Genomic DNA, 8,540 nt, shown 5'->3' with positions numbered 1-8,540 from the left:
TCATTTTTTGAGCTTCAAGTATGTAATGCAATATTGTTAACTATAGGCTCAGGGTATATCTGAGATTTCTAGGACTGATTCATTTTACTTAGATGAAATTTGGACACTTTGAGGAGAATTGTCCTGGCAATGAACAGTTTATTCTCAGTTTCTAGAAATTGATGAAGATATTTTACATGTGAGATCATCCATATTTTTCTTCCTATCTCCAGTATGACATAATTTCTTTCCCAGCCCATCCATGTTATTGCAAGTAGAATTCTTTCTCTCTAAATTAAATAATATTTCTTGCACTTATAAACACAGCTTTTCTTTTCCCTTTCATCTGTTATAGACATGTAATTTAAATGCTTATTTTCGCTACTGTGAATAATGCCACAATGGATATGAGAATGTATATATCGTTTTGAGATACTGACCAGATTGTTTATCTTCAAAACATTAAATATTTATTGAAGAAATATTGTCACACCATGCAACTACAAGTTATATTCCCATTAGGAATATTTTCTGCTGTTTTGTTCTGCTTCTTAGAATTATAACTGTAATGACTGCCAGTATTTCCTTAGCTGCTTAAAATATTTTTTCTTTCTCCACAGTAATTATCTTCTTGATTTCTCATAGATACTTTAAGTGTATCTTGATTTGGTTAATCATTCCCTTTTATGTAGTATTCACTGTCTCCAAGGTTACCTCACTGAAAACTATATTGAAATGAATAATATCACATGCTGAAACTTTACTCAAAAATGACACATCTTTATATATACATATCAAAGGTTAAAAATAATGTCAAAAATGAATATCATTTTGGCATTTGAATTAATATTAGGTGGGTGGGGATGGTTTGCATCTGTAATCTCAGAAAGCAGATGTAGGGAGGATTGAAGTTCAAGGCTGACTCTAAGCAAAAAAATAAGGCCTTCTCTGAAAAATAAACTGACAACAAGAACCCAGGGGTGTGGCTCAACTGTCTGTTCACTCATTTACTGTAAATTGCTCTTCCACACTGGTGACAAGAACTCACAATGAAAAAGGGGCAGTGTCTTCAATAGAAAGTATTGCCCACACTGGATATTCACATGAAGAGGAAGGAAACTGGACCCTTATCTCATACCATATATAATAATCAACTCAAAGTAGATGCAATCTAAAACTGTAGAAACTACCAAGGGTACGTATAGGAAAACACATTTTAACATTGGTCTTGTCTATGTTTGGGGGGCGATATTTTCATTTTTCAGAATTCATAGTTTCCTAAGATATGGAGACAAAACTATAGACAGGCTGGGGATATGGTCTAGTGGCAAGAGTGCTTGCCTCGTATACATGAGGCCCTGGGTTCGATTCCCCAGCACCACATATACAAAAAATGGCCAGAAGTGGCGCTGTGGCTCAAGTGGCAGAGTACTAGCCTTGAGCAAGAAGAAGCCAGGGACAGTGCTCAGGCCCTGAGTCCAAGCCCCCAGGACTGGCCAAAACAAACAAACAAACAAAAAACTATAGACAGGGAAAGCAAAACAGATTAATTTGATTTCATCGATCTACACAGTAAAGGAAACAATTCATAGAATAAATGGCAAGTCTATAAAATGGGAGATAATATATTATAAACCACACTTCTGAAAAGAAGTTAGGATCCAAAATGTATAAGAACTCCCCTGTTGTCACTGTATTTTATTCTGGGTATTGTATATATGTTTGAATTAGGGAAGGGAATGGGAATATCAAAATGTTGAAACAAAGAGTAAAAGGCAAGTCAAAGAAGCAGCAATACTTACAAAACTATATGCTGTAAACCAATTGTAAACTGGGTGGGAGGGTGTGAGAAAAATGAGGGTGGAGGTAACAACTTTGACAAGAAATGTACTCACTACCTTGGGTATGTAACTGTAACCCCTCTGTACATCACCTTGACAATAAAAACAAAAGAAACTCTATCTTACCTATGTAACTGTAACCCCTCTGTATATCACCTTGATAATAAAAATAAAAGAAATTCTAAAGCAAGAAAACACAATTAAAAACAGGCAAAGTAAATGAGTGGTCATTAAAAAAATTGCTAACCAGTAGTGAAATGTAAATCCATATGTGCAGAGCTCACATTGATTAGAATGCCCAGTATCAAAAAGGAAAATAACAAATCTTAGTAAGAAAATGGGGAAAAAAGAGAGAACTAGGCATTATTCAATGGAATGTAAATTGTTACAGCCTTAAAAAACCTAAACCTAAAAATAACCTAAATATAAAGCTACATGAGATTCAGCAATCTCTCTCCAATGAATCAAAAGAAAATGAAGTATTGTCTTAAAAAGATTAACTGACTCCCACATTCATTGCTACACTACTGAAAACTGACAAGATATTGGATAGTCTTGGGGCTGGGAATACGGCCTAGTGGTAAAGCACTCACCTGTTTACATGAAGCCCTGGGTTCGATTCTTCAGCACCATATATAGAAAAGGCCGGAAATGGCGCTGTGGTAGAGTGGTAGAGTGCTAGCCTTGAGCAAAAAAAAGCTCAGGGACAGTGCTCAGGCCCTGAGTTCAAGCCCCAGGACTGGCAAACAAAACAAAACAAAACAGGATATTGGATAGTCTTAAATGCTCAGCAGAAGATAGATGTGAAGTCTGTATGGATAAGCTAGAGCATTTTTCAGCCTTCAAAAAGAATATTACATATATATACATATCTGTATACACATAATATGCATATATGTATCTTATACATATATATTCAGGTTTATATTTAAACAGATTACAAGTACATTGAGAAGCTCACAATATATCTTATTCCTTTTATCTTCCTTCCCTGTGAAATAGATTATCAAATAGGTAACCTCATACTTAATAACAATCAGAACAAGTTCTTTCACATTAATAGAATATGTTGAGGAACAGACGGGAGAATGGAAGCCTATGCTTTAATTCCAGCCTCTGTGGGATTTTCCCCCCAATTAGGCCGATTTTGCTTAAGTTATTTGGCCCTCCAGCATCATTGATACCACTTATCAATTAAGAGGTTTCTATCTGCCACCTTATTTTGAATTTTGGAATCATATGAGACCTCTGTTTTTGGAAGTGAAGAATGCAACGAAACTCCCGGGAGGGTCTGACAATTCTGAAAGTTGGGAGCAGGAGGGATATTTCTAGGACCTGAGTGAGTACCTTCACAGCAAGAAGCAGGAAAAGGTATGACATTTGAATTAGGGGAAGGATAAGAAGGGCAGAAAATGAGATCTGGTTCGGCATTGCTGGAAGTCAAATCCCTAAATGACCTTGGCGAGCTCCAGTCTTCCCACAGGGCTTGCAGTGCTCAGACAGAATGCAGCCTGCAAGTAGCAATATCATAAACTAAGGAGGAGGCATTGTGCAAGGGAGGCCAGGGTTGCTCCTCATCCCTCCCAAACCAGGATGTGCTGCAATACTCACAACCCCAGTTTGTTTGGAGTAAAACTCGGAGTGGGGTGCTTCTAGGGTCCGTGGGTCAACTTCAGTGTGAAGACAGACACTCACGAAGGAGACCTGCTCCTCGCTGAGCTGTCTTGACTGGCGGATGGTGGAGTTTAGGCTTCTGTGGATTCCTGGCACTGGTGTGTGAATCATAAAATCGCTGTAGCAATGCAACATGTTCTACCTCACACGACTGATACCTTGGCAGCAGAGTGTGTACCAAACCGCCTTCCAGATCTAAAAGTCTTAACCAAAATTGGCAAGTTGCTTGGTCTCCTAAGATTGGCAACTTATACAAACCATTCTCCCCCCCCCCCCCCAGTGCTCCCAGGTAGGTGGTATTCTAATCAGGTATTTACCCAGAAGCATAAGAAAACCAAACTATCACTTGTGTCTTTCAAATGAAGATGGAAAAATTAAGAAGAAATGTTACATTCCATTGGCGTTCATGCTTGACTCTGGGTCTATAAAATAGCAGACAAAATTAATTTAGAAACATAAAAGCAGTCATTGCCAGTCAAATCAATTGCACCACCAAACAGCAGAAAGGAAGAAACAGTAAGCACTTATCTGGTTCTTATGCATTTTAATCCAGAAAAATATCTCTGGTTTCCAAACAGACAAGAAGCCAGTTTCTCAATAGACATACATATTTTTATGATTTTTTTTCAGGTATGCATTCTTATTGGAGGAAAACATTCAACATAAGAATATAAATTGGCTGAAAAACCACACAGAAACTTTACCTTGAAGAATAACTTTCCTTCAGACCTAAGGCTAGAGGTCTACTAGCTGGAAGCTCTTGGGGAAAAAAAAAAAAAAAAAAAAAAAAAAAAACAAATAAAACCAGCTGTATTCCTAATCCTATACCTGAATCTTTCCATTGCTTTAATCTGTCATTGTTAACTTATGGCTTATATAAATGTGATATTCCTGAGAGAAACCTAAAATCCCCAAGAGGATTATTACATTATTACCTAACAATAGGGACAAACAGGAAAACACACAGAGTTCATTTGGATAACTTCCAAATCCTTGGCCATTTGACTCTGAACAAACAAATGTAAGCAATTATAAAAATAACATCTACAGGACACCAATATATTTCCTCTGATATTTGAGCCATCTTACATTAGGAAAGGAAACCCTGGGAGTTATTACTGATGAGTTTAATAATCACATAAGTATAACTGTGTCTTTGCTCAGTCATCAGCTGAAATATTTTCTTCATTAATGCTGCTCAATTTATAAGTTTCTTGAACTCATGATACATTTATAGCAATGTTGACCCTACCAATATCCTCTGAGGAAGTCTTATCATACAATCACTTGTGACGAGTACAATAGAGTTGAAGAAGGAACAAGTAGAGAAAAAAAATTCCCTGTTTACTTTTAAATATATCACATTTAAATATATTTCTCAAATAAGAGGAGTTTAAATGTGAGTAGAGATATGGAAAAATAACACCTGTCTGTTGTTTAGTGTAACCGCATTTTTTATAAAACATATAGTTTAGTTGTTGTTGTTTTTATTTTCAAACTGATGTACAGAGAGGTTACAGTTTCATATGTTAGGCATTGGATACATTTCTTTTACTGTGTTACCTCCTCCCTCAAAGTTGTATTTTTTTATATCACCTAGAAGTCCCACTGTCAGGATTTTACTCTATTGGCACACAAAATTTTAATAAAAACAACTATCACACACACACACACACACACTCACACACTCACAAGGATTTTTATTTCAGCACCATCAGAGTTGCAAAACAATACAAGCAACATGACAGTAAAGGTCTAAAAGCAACTCTATAGATGACTGGTTAAATGAGTTCATGGGAGGAGAAAGATGGCGCCGACAGAATAGGGAGGCACCCCGACTCGCTCCAACTGAATAGCGAGCTGGGAACTCCAACACCCAACACCCCATCAAGAACCCAGCAAAACCAGCAGCCAGAAGCAGTGGAGAAACGCAGGAAAACAAAAAGGAGCAAAAAAGAAGAACCGAAAACCTACACGGAGCCAGAGAATCTCTGGGGCACCCTCCCCCCACCAGCCGACCCTGGCCCAAACAGGGCCAGGCTGGGAAAGGGGACCCCGGCGATCGGCAGACAGGCTGCCAGGAGCGCAGAATTCAGATAGCGGGAGACCCCACAGACACAAGGGAGGGTGCGGAACAAGACACACACCGGAAGCGATGAGAAGTTCTGGTCCACACCGGGTTCGGACAAGGGAACCCAGCGCGGCAGAAAGAGGGAACCAGGGAAGCCACCACGACACTTCGCCAACCCCTGAAGGACCAACGGCTGCGCGGGACACACACACAAAGCAGCAACTGTGAGTCCCCCATTATCCCCTCCCCCAACGGGAGACCAGCTATCAGAGACCCAAACACTACAAAGAAGCTAGATCTCCCTCCCTCCCCCTCCCCACCCCGAGGGAACAAAGAACCCCCAAATCAGGCGGGGAGCTCCCATCAGGCGCTGGGAAGCCAGTTTAGCAGGGGAAGGGCGGAGCAGCCCCAAGGCCCCACAGGTTCCTGAACTGACAGAACCGGCCCTGCCCCCTTCCCAACAGGGGCCGGGGGACAGCCGGCAGTGCAAGCCCCACCCGAGGTGCCTGGACCTTGCAGACTCTTACAACTAAAATCACAGGCGCTGGTGGGCAATACCAGCCCAACAGGGACACCTGGGCCTGATCATGTCCCCCTCTCGCAGCAGAGGCGAGGTCTGAGGGTGCTAACCCACACCCGGACAGTTGATCCCACTGGGCCCCACACATACCGCCCCCCCCAACGGACTCGGGGGAGGGCGCAAGCACAACCCAACAACCCAGGGCTCGCTCTGGGAGACATATCCCGCTAAAGTGTCTGTTGTAGTGGACGCACAGCACACAGGAGGGCGGGGCCCCCGGCGACAGCACCTGCTCTGGTAGGCGTACCCTGCACTGGTGGGCAGGGCCACAGCGACAGCACCTGCTGCTGTAGACACGCCTACACAGGAGGGAGGGAAGAGCTACACAGATCTCCAGATGAGCAAATCACAAAGAAACATAACTCAGTTCATGAAAGGGCAAGGCAACTCGCCAGCTCCATAAAGCAGCACGACTGAAGAGGAGATGGAGACTAAAAAAGCAAATGAGGCCATGTTAACAGGAATGATCGAAAGCGTCAGAAATGAAATCAGAAAACAATGCCAGGAGTTTAGAGCGGAAATCTGGAAGGACACCCAGGAAGCCAAGAAAGAAATGGAAGCAAAACTGGATACAATGCAAGCCTTCTTTAAAGAAAATCTCCACATCCTGAGAATTGAAATGCATGAAAAAATAGATTTAAAATACAACTCTTTAAAGGAAGAAATTTCCATGATCAGAGCTGATATGACAACCATAAATAGCTCTCTGACATCCATAAACTCCGCAATTGAAACCATAACACAAAGAGTGGACCATATATAATCCAGAATATCTCGCCTGGACGACGAAGCAGCCAACAACAACCAGAAAATGACCACACTCCAAGAAAAGGTGAAGCTTCAGGACAGGCTAATCCAGGAACTAATGGACAAAGACAAGAGATATAATCTCCTCATAATTGGAATAGAAGAAGGAGCCGAATACCAGAACAGAGGGCTTAATCATGTTCTCAATAAAGTTATTGCAGAAAACTTCCCAAATCTCACAGGGGACACCATCCAGGTAACCGAAGCCTGTAGGACACCTGGCAGGCCAGACCCCAGGAAAGCCACCCCAAAGCACATAATATTCAAGACTACAGACCTCAAGATTAAAGAGCAAATTCTGAATTCAGCCAAAGCGAAGAAGGAAACTTTCTTCAATGGGAAGAGGATTCAAATAACATCCGATTTATCCACACAAACTTACCAAGCTCGAAGTGAGTGGAACAACACCATCCAAGTACTTCAGAATAACAATTTGTAACCTCGGATCAAATATCCAGAGAAATCGGAGTTCACATTCGAAGGGAAAACCAGATCTTTCCACACCAAAAAGGAGCTAAAGGAGTATGTGAATAAAAAACCAGCCCTACAGCGAATTTTAAGAGGGGAACCCCACCCAACAGAGATCGTAAAAGACACACAGACAGAATCAGAAAGAAACTTCAATAGCCAAAGTCCAGCAGAAAGACCAGCTCACTAAAGACAAGAAAAAAAAAAAAAAAGAGGAAAAAACAGCCCAACAAGAAAATGGAAGGAGAAAAAACACCTTTATCCTTGATCTCTTTAAATATAAATGGTTTAAACTCCCCGATAAAGAGGAGCAGACTGGCAGAATGGATTCACAAACAAAAAGTTGACATCTGCTGTCTACAAGAGACCCACCTTACAGCAAGGGACAAAAACAGGCTTCGATAGTGGCAAGAGTGCCTGCCTCGGATACACAAGGCCCTAGGTTCAATTCCCCAGCACCACATATACAGAAAACGGCCAGAAGCGGCGCTGTGGCTCAAGTGGCAGAGTGCTAGCCTTGAGCGGGAAGAAGCCAGGGACAGTGCTCAGGCCCTGAGCCCAAGGCCCAGGACTGGCCAAAAAAAAAAAAAAAAAAAAACAGGCTTCGAATGAAAGGATGGAGCAAGATCTACCAAGCAAATGCACCCACCAAAACGGCAGGTGTAGCCATTCTGATCTCAGACAAGCTGGACTTCTCATTAAAGTCAAAAGACAAAGAAGGACACTACATATTAATACAAGGAAAAATCCAGAATCAAGAAATCATGGTGATAAATGTATACTCACCGAACAAAAGAGGCCCTACATATGTCAAGCAAATTCTCACAGAATTACAGAACAAGATAGACACAAACACAATCATAGTGGGTGACTTTAATACTCCTCTCTCTCCAAGAGACAGATCCAACACCCAGAGGATTAGTAAGGGAGCTGAGGACCTAAATAACACCATTTCCCAAATGGATCTAACAGACCTATATAGAACCTTCCACCCTACAGAGACCCAATCCACCTTCTTTTCAGCAGCCCATGGATCATATTCCAAAATAGACCACGTCATAGCCCACACAAAGAACCTCAGCAAATACAAAAGTATTGACGTCATCCCATGTATTATATC

The sequence above is a fragment of the Perognathus longimembris genome, chromosome 19, assembly GCF_023159225.1.
Source record: "Perognathus longimembris pacificus isolate PPM17 chromosome 19, ASM2315922v1, whole genome shotgun sequence".
Lineage (NCBI taxonomy): Eukaryota > Metazoa > Chordata > Mammalia > Rodentia > Heteromyidae > Perognathus > Perognathus longimembris.
Note: the sequence above shows the minus strand (reverse complement) of the source record.